The following is a 16,465-nucleotide window of genomic DNA, read 5'->3' on the forward strand; positions in this document are numbered from 1 at the left end:
AAATTTACAGATAACACAATGGTACTAACTCCACCTTTCAATAATCACTTTGAATGTAAATGGACTAAATGCCCCAATCAAAAGACATAGGGTATCAGAATGGATAGAAAAACAAGATCCATCTACATGTTGCCTATAAGAGACTCATTTTGGATCCAAGGACACCTGCAGATTGAAAGTGAACAAATGGAGAACCAACTATCATGCTAATGACGTCAAAAGAAAGCTGGAGTTGCCATACGTATATCAGACAAACTAGATTTTAAAACAAAAACTGTAACAAGAGATGAAGGAGGGCATTATATCATGATTAAGGGGTCTATCCACCAAGAAGAGCTAACAATTGTAATTATTTATGGCCTGAACATGGACACCAAATATATAAATCAATTAATCACAAACATAAGCAAACTTTTGGATAATAATACCATAATTGTAGGAGACTTTAATGCTACACTTACAGCAATGGACAGATAATGTAGGCAGAAAATCAACAAGGAAAAAATGGCTCTGAATGACACATTAGCCCAGATGGGGTTAACATATATTAAGAACATTTTATCGTAAAGCGGCAGAATACACATTCTTCTTGAGGGCACATGGAACATTCTCTAAAATAGATCACATAACATAAAATAGGTCACAAAACAGCCCTCAACAGGTACAAAAAGATTGATATCATACCATGCATATTTTCAGATCACAATGCTATGAAAATTGAAATCAACCACAAGAAAAAATTTGGAAAGTCCCCAAATACATGGAGGTTAAAGAACATCCTACTAAAGAATGAATGGGTTAACAAAGAAATTAAGGAGAAGTTAAAAAGTACATGGAAGCAAATGAAAATGAAAACACAACAATCCAATTCCTTTGGGATGCAGTAAAGGCAGTGCTAAGAGGAAAATACATTACAATTCAGGCCTATCTGAAGAAGCAAGAAAGGTCCCAAATACACAACCTAACCTTACATCTAAGGAGCTAGAAAAGGAGCAGAAACGGGTGCCTGGGTGGATCAGTCAGTTAAGCATCTGGTTTTTGGCTCAGGCCATGATCTCACAGTTCATGGGTTCAAGCCCTATGTCAGGCTCTGTGCTGACAGCTCAGAGCCTGGAACCTGCTTTAGATTCTGTGTCTCCCTTGCTCTCTGCCCCTCTGCAAGTGCAAGACAGACTTGCACTCTGTCTCTATCTCTCAAAAATAAATAAAATGTTAAAAAAATTTTAAAGGAAAAAAGAGCAGAAAATAAGCCCAAAGCCAGTAGCAGAAGGGAAATAATACAGATTAGAGCAGAAACAAACAATAAAGAATCCAAAAAAACCCAGTAGACCAGATCAATGAAACTAAGAGCTGGTTTTTTGAAAGAATAAAGAAAATTGATAAATCTCTATCCAGACTTCTAAAAAAGAGAAGAGAGAGGACCTAAATAGATAAAATCATGAGTGAAAGAGGAGATATCACAACCAATACCACAGAAATACAAACAATTATAAAAGAATGCTACGAAAAATTATATGCCAACAAACTGGAAAACCTGGAAGAAATGGACAAATTCCTGGACACTCACACACTACCAAAACTCAAACATGAAGAAATAGAAAATTTGAACAGATCCATAATCAACAAAGAAATTGAATCGGTTATCAAAAACCTTCCAACAAATAAGAGTCCTGGGACAGAAGGCTTCCCTAGGAAATTCTACCAGATACTTAAAGCAGAGCTAATAGTTATTCTTCTCAAACTGTTCTAAAAAAATAGAAATGGAAGAAAAGCTTCCAAACTCATTCTATAAAGCCAGCATTACCTTGATTCCAAAACCAGACAAAGACCCCACTAAAAAGGAAAATTACAGGCCAAAATCCCTGATGAACATGGATGCAGGGATGGTTCAATATTCACAAATCAATCAATGTGATACACCACATTAAGAGAAGAAAGGATAAGAGCCATATGATGCTGTCAATAGATGCAGAAAAAGCATTTGACAAAATACGGCATCCTTTCTTAATAAAAACCCTCAAGAAAGTCAGGATAGAAGGAACATACCTTAACATCATAAAATCCATATATGAAAGGCCCACAGCTAATATCAGCTTCAATGGGGAAAAACTGAGAGCCTCCCCCTGAGATCAAGAACACGACAGGGATGTCCACTTTTACCACTGTTGTTCAACATAGTATTGGAAATACCAGCTTCAGCAATCATATGACAAAACAAAAAAAAGCATCCAAATTGGCAAAGAAGTCAAACTTTCACTCTTCGCAGATGCCCTGTTACTCTACACAGAAAAACGGAAAGACACCACCAAAAAACTGCTAGAGCTGATACATGAATTCAGCAAAGTCGCAGGATATAAAATCAATGTACAGAAATCAGCTGCATTTCCATACACCAATAATGAAGCAACAGAAAAAGATATCAAGGAATTGATCCCATTTACAATTGCAGCAAAAACCATAAAACACCTAGGAATAAACTTAACCAAAGAGATAAAAGATCTGTATGCTGAAAACTATAGAAAGCTTATGAAAGAAATTGAAAAAGACACAAAGGAATGGAAAAACATTCCATGCTCATGGATTGGAAGAACAAGTATTGTTAAAATGTCAATACTACACAAAGCAATCTACACATTCAAGGCAATCCCTATCAAAATAACACCAGCATTCTTCATAGAGCCAGAACAAACAATCTTAAAATTTGTGTGGAACCACAAAAGACCACGAACAGCCAAAGTAATGTCAAAAAAGAAAACCAGGGGCACCTGGGTGGCTCAGTCGGTTGAGTGTCCAACTACAGCTCAGGTCATGGTCTCGCGGTCTGTGAGTTCCAACCCCGCATCAGGCTCTGTGCTGACAGCTCAGAGCCTGGAGCTTGCTTCAGATTTTGTGTCTCCCTCTCTCTCTGCTCCTCCCCTGTTCACCCTCTGTTTCTCTCCCAAAAATAAATAAACATTAAAAAAAATTAAAAAGAAAAAGAAAACCAAAGCTGGAGGCATCACAATCCCAGACTTTAACCTGTATTACAAAGCTGTAATCATCAAGACAGTATGGTATTGGCACAAAAATAGACACATAGATCAATGGAATAGAATAGAGAAACCAGAAATGGACCTACAAATATATGACCAACTAATCTTCAACAAAGCAGGAAGGAGTATCCAATGGAAAAAAGACAGTCTCTTTAGCAAACGGTGCTGGGAGAACTGGACAGCAACATGCAGACGAATGAAAGTGGACTGCTTACACCATACACAAAAATAAATTCAAAATGTATGAAAGACCTAAATGTGAGGCAGGAAACCTCAAAACCCTAGAGAAGAAAACAGGCAGCAACCTCTTTGACCTTGGCCACAGCAATTTCTTACTTGACATGTCTCTGGAGGCAAGGGAAATAAAAGCAAAAATGAACTATTGGGACCTTATCAAAATAAAAAGCGTCTGCACAGCCAAAGAAACAATCAACAAAACTAAAAGGCAACCAATGAAATGAGAGAAGATATTTGCAAATGACACGTCAGATAAAGAGTTAGTATCCAAAATCTATAAAGAACTCACCACACTCAACACCCAAAAAACAAATAATCCAGTGAAGAAATGGGAAGGAGACATGAACAGACAATTTTCCAAAAAAGACATCCAGATGGCAAACAAACACATGAGAAGATGCTCAACATCATTAATCATTAGGGAAATACAAATCAAAACCACAATGAGATACCACCTCACACTGGTCAGAATGACTAAAATTAACAACTTGGGAAACAACAGATATTGGTGAGGATATGGAGAAAGGGGAACCCTTTTGCACTCTTTGTGGGAATGCAAACTGGTGCAGCCACTCTGGAAAACAGTATGGAGATTCCTCAAAAAATTAAAAATAGAACTACCCCATGACCCAGCAATTGCACTATGGAATTTATCAAAAGGATAATAAAATGTTGATTTGAAGGGGCACACGCACCCCGATGTTTATAGCAGTGCTATCAACAATAGCCAAATTATGAAAAGAGTCCAAATGTTAATCAACTGGTGAATGGATAAAGAAGATGTGGTATATATATACAATGGAATACTACTCAGTGATGAAAAAGAATGAAATCTTGCCCTTTGCAATAGTGTGCATGGAACTGAAGGGTATCATGCTACGTGAAATAAGTCAGTTAGAGAAAAGCAGATATATGATTTCACTCATTTGTGGAATTTGAGAAACTCAACAGATGAACATAGGGGAAGGGAAGGAAAAATAAGATAAAAACACAGAGCAAGGCAAACCATAAGAGACTCTTAAATACAGAGAACAAACTGAGGGTTGCTGTAGATGGTGAGTGGGTAGAAGGATGGGTTAAATGGGTGATGGGCTTTAAGGAGGGCACTTTTTGGGATGAGCACTGGATGTCATATGTAAGAGATGAATCATGGGGTTCTACTCCTGAAGCCAAGAGTACACTGTATGTTAACTAATTTGAATATAAATAAAAAGAAAAAGAAAAATGATTAAATCTCTTTAAAATAGTATTTTAGTAGTGTAAATAATATTTAAAGACATGCATTTAAATGAAATCACTAAGGGGTTAAGCATAGACAGAGATGAAAACAGGGCCCCAAACTGGCCTTGAGGGGATTTATAGATTGAAAAAGAATAGTATTGAAACTGGAAGAAAACCAGGAAAGTATAATATCACAAAATAAAAATATTATATATTCCTGGCATGAGGAAGAGTTTCTCTCATTAATATATGTAATTTTGTATAAAAACTCATGCTTATATTTTGAAAATCAAATAGCAGAAAGGTGTGTATAAGAAAAAGTTCTCCCTTCCTAATCTCCCAGCTCCTGGGTTTTTTCCCTAAGAAGCAACTATGTTTACTAGTTCTTCAGTACCATTTGAAGCAAAGATATGATTAACAAATATATGTGTGTCTGTATATGTGTGTGTATTAAGTATACACATATATTCAAATATATATCAAAAATATAGTAGCATACCATACACACTTCTCCAAACACATAAAGCATGCTTATATTTTCACTTCATAATAAATCTTAGAAAGTTGTTCTCCACAACATTTGGCTTTTCTTCTTCATTTTTTATTTATTTTTTAATTTTTTTAATGTTTATTCTGAGAGACAGACAGAGACAGAGTGTGAGTGGGAGAGGGTCAGAGAGAGAGGGAGACACAGAATCTGAAGCAGGCTCCAGGCTCTGAGCTGTCAGCACAGAGCCTGACACGAGGCTCAAACTCACAAACTGTGAGGTCATGACCTGAGCTGAAAGTCGGACGCTTAACCCACTGAGCCACCCAGGCGCCCCTCTTCTTTATTTTTTAAATGTATGCTCAGTATTCATTACGTGTTTTTCCGTAATTTATGTAATCTGTTCCCAATGATTTACATTTAATTTTTGTCAGTATTTTTCTTCTACAAATAATGTTTTGTGAATTTTCTTGTCATATGTCTTCATGTACATACGCTAGTACACCTGTGAGAAGTAGAGAAGTTTTTGGATGTATTAGATATGATACTTACAACTGCAAGTAACAGAAATATCTTGACTCATTTGACTTGAATAAATGTGTGATCATGTGAAATCAACTCTAAAATCCAGGCTTTTACATTTTAAAATCTCTGAAATCAGGACAATTCTTCTCACTGATGGCTGTTGTGGTTTAATTGGCAGCATTTTCTTTTCTTAGTGGCACATAAAATAATGTTGTATCTTACAATCAGTGGTGTTTTAGATTAAATGAAATGTTTTATTTCACATTACAAAAACTCAAGAGGTAACTGGATTTTACCTTGATTGATCGAGCTACTTAGCAATGTTAGCCAGGCCTGAGGTTTCTTTCCATGCTGTCTGCCTTAAAGGACAAGCATATGGCTTCAGATGTTCTGTTAATTTTTTTTAATGTTTATTTATTCTTTTTTTAATATGAAATTTATTGTCAAATTGGTTTATTTATTCTTTTTTGTTGTTGTTGGTTTATTTATTCTTGAGAGAGAGAGAGAGAGAAAAAGCACAGGTGGGGGAGGGACAGAGAGAGAGGGAGACACAGAATCTGAAGCAGGCTCCAGGCTCTGAGCTGTCAGCACAGAGCCCAATGAGGGTCTCGGGCTCATGAACTGTGAGATCATGACATGATCCAAAGTCAGATGCTCAACTGGCTGAGCCACCCAGGTGCCCCGTCCTCAGATGTTCTCAAAATCACAACATGGCTACATTTCTAGGCACTAAATCCAGACATGACAATGCCTATAGAGGAAGAGGGACCATCTCTTCAGGAGAAAATTTGCAAGATTTCTATGTGTTCAAAAACCACAAACAGAATTTTAAAATCAAACAATAAACCAGAAAAATATTTAAGCATGGTAACAGGTAATGGGTGGTTAATTCAAGTCTCTTACAAATCAATAAGAAAAATTGACTACAGCAGTGGAAAGTAAGCAAAGGTCATAAACTCAAGATACACACACACACACACACACACACACACACACACAAATATAAGTGCCCATCAATATTTGAGAAAAAGTTCAATCAATAAAATAAAAATTAACAATGAAATACTTGTTTTCAACCTAACATATTGGCATATGTGAAAAGATAAAATGACAGTATTTAGATAGGTTGAAATAGGGGTTGCCATGCACTGTTTGCCAAGTATAAATTAGCCGAACCAAAGGCAATAAACAATATACATCAAACTATCGAGATAGCCCAGCAATTCTATTTCTTGGAATTTATCTCTAGAAAAAAAAATGATATATGTATTCAGATTACAAGGATGTTTATAATGCAAAATGCTGGAAATGGGGAGATTTATAAATAAACTATGGTTTGTTTATTTCATGAAGTGGACTATGCTACAGTGGTTACAAACTAGTTGAATACTTAATGGTGTCTCAGGAAAATTTGAGTTGCTCCAGGCCAGGGTAACCAAATGGTGTTAAGTGCTGTGAGTCATTGATGACTAAGGACTGAAATGAACTTAGCTGGGCTGCACTGGGGATTTAAAGATATTAGAGAGGCCATCTCTCTGTCTATGTTTCTGGGGCTACCTGGGCTTTAATTCCTACATCTTCTGTATCTATCCCCTTCTCTCTTCAGACCAGACTCCTCTGTGATGCTCTTAATTTCTGCTTTCACATAGCTTTTACTGACTGCCTGCAGTTCCACTGGAGCTTAGAGCTGGAGGGTCTTATGTCATATGACTGGCTTGATCTCTGGCTACTGAGTTCAATTTCTTGAGAAAGAATACCTGACTGGCTTTAGCTGAGCTGGTGTATTGGTTCTCCCTGGGTGAAAAGTGTCAGTCCCAGCCTTGTGGGCTGTGCCATGGATGGGGCCAAGTCTCACTGGGTTCCTGTAACACAATCTTCTGCTATTACTAGCCCTGGGTACCTCAATATCCCTTGTGGGTGCCCTGAACCCTGCCCGCAGCTCTGAAAATAGTCCCCACATTAACTCCTCCTTAAAATTCCAGCCATGGACGCCTTCTGTTCTATGATTGATGAAGACATGTATATGATCCTTTCTGGAAGTTGATTAGCTGAAACTGAACTGGTACCCTTCAACCTTGTAATAGAGTATCTTCTCAGACAAGATACTCACCCATCTCCGGGTTGAGTTACAACATAATGTGAACAAGACGGTTATTAGTAGTGAAGGTCTATCTTGGCCACTAAATTATCTCCTTTGCTCAAGCAAGGGATGAAACTATGGATTCTTAGAATAATAAGGACCACAGAGGTTATCTACAAAAATGTCATTTTATATCTTATAGATGTTGAAACTTGGGGCTAGACATTTAAGAGGACTAGATATCTTGTTAGATGTCTTTCTGTTGTCAGGGAATCTGCATTCCTACAAAATGCCAATATTCTTTTCTTTTTTTAAATGTTTATTCATTTTTGAGAGAGCAAGAGAGAGACCGAGCATGAGAAGGGGAGGGGCAGAGAGAGAGGGAGACACAGAATCCGAAGCAGGCTCCAGGCTCCAAGCAGTCATCACAGAGCCCTACTTGGGGCTCAAACCCACAGGCCGTGAGATCATGACCTGAGCCAAAGTCAGATGCTTAACTGACTGAGACACCCAGGTGCCTCAAAATGCCAATATCCTTGATTCTTCCATATTTTTACATAATGTATTACCTGGGACAAAGGTGTAGCAAACATGCAAATCTACAAATTCATGTTTTTTCATATCCCTCACTCTGCATGTTGTTGGTGTAGTGATAGGATCAGGCTCAATCATTTGAAATTTTTACATTTTGTTTAAAAATTTCACATCTCTACCACCAACTAAAGTATGTCTAAATCTGTATATCTAAAATAAATCAAATATTGATTAGGAAAAAGAATAACTTATTATTTGAAATTAATATTAGTGGAAAGTGGCATCCCTGGGGTGGTAAGAAGTCTTTTTAAAAGCAACATGACTTTGGCAGTCTTCTTGGCCGTGAGGCTGTTGACATCAGAGCAGTGTTTAACTGGGGAATTAGGCAGCTCAGCAGTGCGGGAATTACTTCTGTGATATCATCTATGTTATGCTGCCAGTAAATGCTCTGAAAATACTCTGCTCCGGAAAAGCTATGTCTGATTGAGAGAAGTCAGTTTTCCAAAATAATTCTCATCAATTCCTGCCTGCCCCCAAACAACCTAGTCATGTGGACCAGAGAGAAATACAACAAGCAGTCTTATTAAGGGGTCATTGCTGAGAATTCAGGTTGAAGGGACATCTGCTGGTAATGGCCTTCAAACACATCATAACATGGGTGTCATTAGATTGATGGTTCATTAACTGTGAATCCAGAATGTTCTATTTTGCCTCTCTCTTTCTTTCTTTCCTCCCTCCCTCCCCCCTCTGTACCTCTCTCTCTCTCTCTCCTTCTCTCTCTCTCTCTCCCCCCCTTCTTTCTTTCTTTTTTTTATTTAAAATTTTTTTAATTTTTTTTTTTTTTGAGAGAGAGAGACAGAATGCGAGTGGGTTGGGACAGAGAGAGAGGGAGAGGGAGACACAGAATCTGAAACAGGCTCCAGGCTCTGAGCTGTCAGCACAGAGCCCGACGGGGGGCTCGAACTCACGAGCTGCGAGATCATGACCTGAGCTGAAGTCGGATGCTCAACGACTGAGCCACCCAGGTGCCCCTCCCCCTTCTTTCTTTCCTCCCTCCTTCCTTTTCCTTCTTCTCTTCTATTTTCCATGGAAGAAAATCAAAAGGGCAGAACTGCTTATGTTAAGTTTTCATGGGAGAGCTGAGGCTAGAGCCTAAATAAAGAACACAATATGGTAGGGGCCCCCCAGAGGGCTCAGTCAGTGAGGCATCTGACTCTTGATTTCAGCTCAGGTTATGATCTCACTGTTCATGGGATCAAGCCCCATGTTGGATTCTGTGCTGTCAGGATGGAGCCTGCTTGGGATTCTCTCTCTCCCTCTCTCTCAGCCCCTACCTCTCTCTCTCAAAATTAATAAATAAACATAAAAAAAAAGAATACAGGATGGTTAAAGACTAAAATTTTTATTATGTTTAAGGTCTGTACGATGAAGAAACAATTATTATTCACTCTCATAATACATAGAAAAAACCTTACCAGCCTATAAAAGGCCAAAAATTCATTTAAAAAAATTTCAACAACTCCACAAACAGTCCTTCAAAACACACATTTTTGTTAATTAAACTATTATTTCTGCTTTTAAAGATCCCAAAAATGTTATAGGGGGCATCAATACAGAGTTTTTCACAAAACCAGAATCTGAGTTCTTTGTTTAAAAAAAGTCATTACATATTTCCTGGAACTGTTTTTTTTTTAAAGTCATTCCTATCTATTTTGGCAAGCTCTATGAAAACATTAGCCTGCCTTGCAATAACACTTTAACAAAAGTTAGTCTCTGAGCTTAGCTAAGGAGAATAGAGGATCCAATAGCCTACAAAGCACATTTATAGCTGAAAGAGTATTACTAAAAAAAAATAAATAAATAAGCATGAAAAGTTATTTTTAGTTGATGAGAACTATGTGTTCCCATACTTTCCCTCCTTTATTCTATAAACCACTCCTGTACATTTGCCAACAATCTGGCTAACGAGCACTGGGGTGCCCCTGGCTGGAGGGCATAAGACTTTCCACATTTGCTTGATACTGATATTACACTTACCACCCACAGTGACAACAAAAATAATCTTCACTCTCTGTGAATATACTGCAAAAGCAATCGTTCAGTCATTGCTGTGGGTGATGTTCTTGGAATTTAGGGCCAGAAGTCCGCTGTGTACTGCCTTTCTCAATATTTTCTGTCTCCCTCTGAGGCTAGGCTCTCTGGGTGGCCACTCTGGTCCCAGACCAGATACCTCAGAAGCTTGGAACCCATTTCTCTCCTTTAGGGTGCATCCTGACTCTCTGTTCCCCCTGACAGTGATCTAGCCAGGAGTGGAAGGTAGGGAGTGAGACTGAGGACTCTCTTTTGATGGGGTAGTTTCAGGCCTTATGGCCAAGGAAGTTCCTGAAGGATCATGAGTAGATCACAACCTTTTACTGGTATAGTGTTTCTTTCACAGATTCTGAGAGATTGGGTCACCACCGTGGTGCTAACACATTGGTTTTGGTAACTCTCAATCACCTTTGGCACATGGCAAGTTCAGGGCTCTGAGTTGCTACTAGTCTGTGTGTGTGGACCCACATGGCCCATCTAGATTGGATTCTGACTGCAGTCAATCAACAGCACCTGAGGGAAGCAGGGCTGGCAGTAGGTATCTTTACCGTATGCACCCCTTCCAGTACACAAAGTTGTAACTTTGGCCCCTCTGCAGACACCAGTCCATATGTCAGCTCTTCTGAGGGCTTGTGTAACCTTTGCTATCAGACCCCAATAAGACCTTCAAGTTGATGTTCTCTCTTGTACCCAATCAATGTTATGATGTCTTGTTTTATCTGGTCAGTCTTAAGTCCTTCAGGATGAGCTGCTCAGTCAGTCCATGGGCACCTCTGGTTGGGCCCTCATCCCCCCTGGTGTGGCAAGCACAGTGGGTAATCATTGAAAGAGATCACATGCTAGGAGTACAGTTATTACAACCTGAAGGGATCTAGAAAAGACACAGTTGGAGGAAATATATTCATATTTCCAGGCTAATGTGCCTCAGTCACACAGAGCACACTTCTGATGGGAAGCGAATTAGTATAGCTTCTCTAGAGGGAAATTTGGCAACATGCGTCAAAATGCTTTTTATTTTACTCTTATTTATAATAGTGAAAAGTTGGAACAATCTAAATGTCCAACAATAGAGGATTGATTAAATCAATTGTAGTGAGACATTTAAATGGAACTGTTAAAATGAAAATGACACCTGAAGATCAACTGTTACATTTTTAATTAAAATTGAGTTTGGGGTGCCTGGGTGGCTTAGTCAGTTAAGCATCTGACTCTTGATCTCAGCTCAGGTCTTGATCTCAGAGTCAGGAGTTCAAGCCCTGAGCTGGGCTACATGCTGGGCATGAAGTCTACTCAAAAAAAAAAAAAAGAAAAAAAAGAAGTGAGTTTACTTTCCTTTCCTGAGAATCAGCATAAAGCAATACAATTTCCAGTAGGTGGTTGTGTTGAATATTTCCTACTGGCATCTCCACTATGCCTTCTGGCAGCATAGATTCCCTTTCCAGCACACTGTCTTGTCCAAGAATCTATGGGATGCAGCAGAAATGAATGAAGCATGTCCTCAGGGCTGGGAACTGTGCTGCGCGGGAGCCGTAAAGATGGATTCCACATAGTCTCTGTCCTTAAGAAGCTGACAATCTAGGAGATGAGATGAGTGAGCAGGAATTTATGATAGAGTGATAGATGCTACGAGATAACACCTGCACTGTTCTCAACAAAGGAGGAAATACAGTTCAGTCTTAAGGAACAGGAAAGAACTCCCAGAGGAAACAATGGATGGATGGAGTAGCCATGGGATGGGAAGAAGAGGGAATTCATTCAAGGGCTCAGATTACAGGTAGTCATTGTGAGTCAGATGGTGAAGATCATGCAGGTCCACACTGTGGTGTCCTTGCCCACTGCACTTCTCTGCTGAGCATTGCATGATCATGATTGCCACCCTGTTAACACCCCTGAAGAAAAATTCTGTTCTGGTTTTAGTTTTTATTTTTATTATTATTTTTTTTAATTTTTTTTCAACATTTTAAAATTTATTTTTGGGACAGAGAGAGACATAGCATGAACGGGGGAGGGGCAGAGAGAGAGGGAGACACAGAATCGGAAACAGGCTCCAGGCTCCGAGCCATCAGCCCAGAGCCTGACGCGGGGCTCGAACTCACGGACCGCAAGATCGTGACCTGGCTGAAGTCAGACGCTTAACCGACTGCGCCACCCAGGCGCCCCTATGGTTTTAGTTTTTAAAATTGTTTTTAAATTTTTAAAATTTTATTTATTTATTTATTTATTTATTGAGAGAGAGAGAGAGAGAGAGAGAGAGAGAGAGAGAGAGAATGGATAGGGAAGAGGTAGAGAAAGAGGGAAATAGAGAAACCCAAGCAGGGTCTGCACTGTCAGTGCAGAGCCCAACACAGGGCTCAATCTCATGAACTGTGAGATCATGACTTAAGCCAAAGTCAAGAGTCAGATGCTTAACTGACTGAACTACTGAAGCACCCCTATAATTTAAAAAATATTTAAATATAATCTAAGGTATGGGTTTTTCAGCCATGGCAATGAAAAAGTCTGGAAATAGTGGTATTGGTTGTATAACATTGAGAATTACATCTCTGAATTGTACACATTGAAGGGGTAAGTTTTGTGTTTTTTTAAGCTTCTAGTTTTTTAAAATTTAGTTTTTTTAATTTAATTTTTTTCAATTGTATGTATTTTACCATAATAGAAAAAAAAATAAATACCAAAAGGGAAAAAAAAGTCAGATACCCCCAAAGCTACCACCTGGAATGAACAAATATTAACATTGTGTCATATTTTATTTAATCTAAATTTTAAGAATTAAATATTACCAATTACAAAATTAAACTGATGCCCTAATTTCAAATGGGGCCCCAAGAAAACATACACGAATGATTCTCATGTTCCAAAGACCACCTATGTAAACAAAGAGGCCATCAGTAAAGAGGATCAAAAGTATCTAGCTTTTGGGGTGCTTAGGTGGCTCAGTTGGTTAAGTGTCTGACTTTAGCTCAGATCATAATCTTAAGGTTCGTGAGTTCAAGCCCTGTGTTGGGCTCTGCACAGTGCAGAGCCTGCTTGGGATTCTTTCTCTCTGTTCCTCTCTCTCTGCCTGTGTGCATATGCACTCTCTCTCTCTCTCTCTCTGTCTCTCTCTTTCTCTCTCTCTGTCTCTCTCAATAAATAAATGAATAAATAAATAAATAAAAACCTTTAAAAAGTGAGTTAGTTTTTACTTGGAATGAACAGCTGAAATAGTGAGCCAGTCTGATATTCCGCAGATGCCAAACAGATCAAGATCCCAGCGGACTACAATGTAGCAGAAAGTAGAGTCCCAGGGCAATAGTGAATGTGTATTGTTGTTCATTCCAAGTAAAAGCTAATTACTTTTGATTATTTTCTGTAACGGATATTGAGAAGAAGAATACTAACAGCTCAATAGCCACATAACAAGTTCTGGAAACTGTGTTGATTGTTCAGTCCATACTACATGGAGTATAGCACCTGTAATTGGGGCTACTACACTGTTAAGTTTGAAGTCGTCCACCCTTGTCTACCATGATCCACCTGAGTTTTGTAAGGGCCAGTCAGGTAATTGATGGGGACCACCACACTACATCCTCGAAGTCTCTCGAGGTGCTAATAGTGGTGCTAATTCTGTAATTCTTCCTAGGATTGCTTCTAATTTTTACTTTGGCTGGTTTGGGGCAGTTTCAGTAACTTTTCTCTTTGTCTCTTATTCTACATGTCAAGAAATCATTGAAAGCGTTCTGCAAATTACTAAGTATTCCTATTACACATGTAGGAACTGGGAGAGCAACCACCAGGCTGGTCCATGGACCCAGTGGATCCATTGTAGGGTGTACTTGAATCAAGCTGCATGTATCATCAGCCCTTCATAAGCCCCAACTCAAACTGGAGGGACATAATGGTATTTCAGGTCCTGTGGTATCTGTGTCAACCCAAATTTTCTACCCATTTCCTTAGGCACCATTGTGCTATTATATGGCTCTAGATTTCCGTGGGGGAATGATTGGGGTAATATTTATCATTTCTGCTTTTAGCAGTGTCGCAGAGTCCTTAATCAAGGAGAACTGGCAGCCTTCCCTTCAATCAATGTGGTTTTACGTCTGTGGATTGATTTAGATTTGGAAATTGAGTAAGGGATTGTGATTTTCCATTACTGTGGTTAATTTCAAACTTCATCTTTCTAATACTCCATTTTTTCTTTTTTAAAATTATCCATGTCAAAATACACCTTAGTTGGCTGGTATATTCATTCTAGCTCACCTATTGGGACAGAGCTCCATGATTTATTAGTCATCACTACTGATCTCTGCACTCCAATTGCCATTCTGGCTTTGCTGCCCATTACAGTAATTTCATCCTCCTTGTGCTGTGCCTCCCCTCTACTAGTTCAGAATCCCACCATGCACACTGATGCTTGGCAGCCCATTGGCAGTATCTCCCCCAGGTCAGCTCACACCCTACCTGCTTCTCAAAGATGCCCATGCCTCCCTCACCAGTGTTGTCTTTGTGCTTTGTGAAGAGTGTCTCTTCTGAGTTCTCCTAAGGAACATGGTCAGGATGCTGAACTCTTGGCTTTCACGTAGTGAATCCATTCTAACATCCAACCTCCCTGAATTTTTCTAGAACTCTGCCCAGGAAATTCAAACATCTTCACCTCATTCATTGTAGGTCATGATCCTGTCCATGTTTCAAGAAGCTATCTCAGCAGTGAATCAGAGTGGATTCAGGTGCTTTCACTAGGGCTTCCAAATCATTGGAGTGTGTTCCTATATCAATAAATCCTCTTCTACACATCTTTATATTTGCCTTCTCCTTCATGCAACATCTTCACAGTTGCCCATTTTCTTCTTCTTCCTATTTGTCCATATTGGCCAGGCCTTACAATTCTTTTGATTGTATATACTTTCTTCTTGGAGAATGAATTGTTTTCCCCCACTCAAGCTGTGCTGAGAGTGCACCCTGATTATCAGTCAAGAGGTAATGAGTGGTGGCAAGGGTAAATCTTGAGACATGGAAGCATCATTTTGGACACCTCTTCAGGTGAGGTCTTTAATAAGGCTAGCAAGAATGAGGGTGTACATCTGGTGCCTGCAGGGTCCAAAAGACACTACAGTTGCAAAATTCCCAGGCTTATCCATCCAATGATCCTAATGGTTTGATTTTGGTGAAGAGATCTTTTATGGCTATGCATTTAATCTCCTTTGCATCTCTGTTTTCCTTTTTTTTAAATTTTTAACATTTATTTATTTTTGAGAGACAGAGCATGAGCAGGGGAGGGGCAGAGTGGGAGACACAGAATTGGAAGCAGGCTCCAGGCTCTGAGCTGTCAGCCCAGAGCCCGACATGGGGCTCGAGCCCACGAACTGTGAGATCATGACCTGAGCTGAAGTCGGAGGCTTAACCGACTGAGCCACCCAGGTGCCCCTCTGTTTTCCTCATAACAAGGTTTTGTGCCTGATTTTCATTCAACACAATCTGTGACTAAGAAGCTGTCACCTTGAACACTGCCATCAGGCCCCCTTGCTTCTATAACCTGACTCAACTTGATAGACGGTGACCAAAACCTGTCTTTTACTTTGTTCAAGGCTTCCAAAGCATTTGAAAAGGCCAAAATCTTTAAAATTAACCCTTGCCTCAATACCATTTAGATGCTAGGACTACCACATATCCACTGTTTCACCTTCCACCTGCACCTCAGCCCAAGCCACCACAGGTCAGATCCTTAGCAATTGTGATGTTACTGCATGCGCTTACCTCCAGCAATGGGTTCCTTCTTGCTGTGTAACACAGCTCCAAAATCCCATCCAGAGAGTCTGCTATCTATAGCAACTTCTGAGTTAGTCTGAATACCCTGAAAGCAGAGTCTGAGACAAGGGCTTATGTGCAGGTGCATTACCTGCAAAAGTGCTTCTAAAGAGCGATGGTGTAGAATGGGGGAGTGGAACAGGTAAGGAGAAACAGCTAGTAGGAGGAAAACGCCCTATCATATTGGCCATCTCTAGGGACAGATGGTGCCCATTCCTACCTGCATCTCATAAGAAACCTTAAGAAACATATTCAGAATTGTGTGCCTGAAGGATGAAAGAAGAGATCATCATTCGTCAAGGGTGGTCCCACTGGTGCTAACTTCCCTGCAATTCTGAGTTATGCATGTTTGGATGAATAGTGGGTTCTTTAGGGTCTGCCATGCTACAGCATCAGGAAGTAAAACGTGTTCAGAGATATTATTCACACTGCTATGATGCTGAGTGCAACTGACTAAGATTCGGGCATTTGAAT

Source organism: Panthera tigris, chromosome D3, assembly GCF_018350195.1.
Source record: "Panthera tigris isolate Pti1 chromosome D3, P.tigris_Pti1_mat1.1, whole genome shotgun sequence".
Taxonomy (NCBI): Eukaryota; Metazoa; Chordata; class Mammalia; order Carnivora; family Felidae; genus Panthera; species Panthera tigris.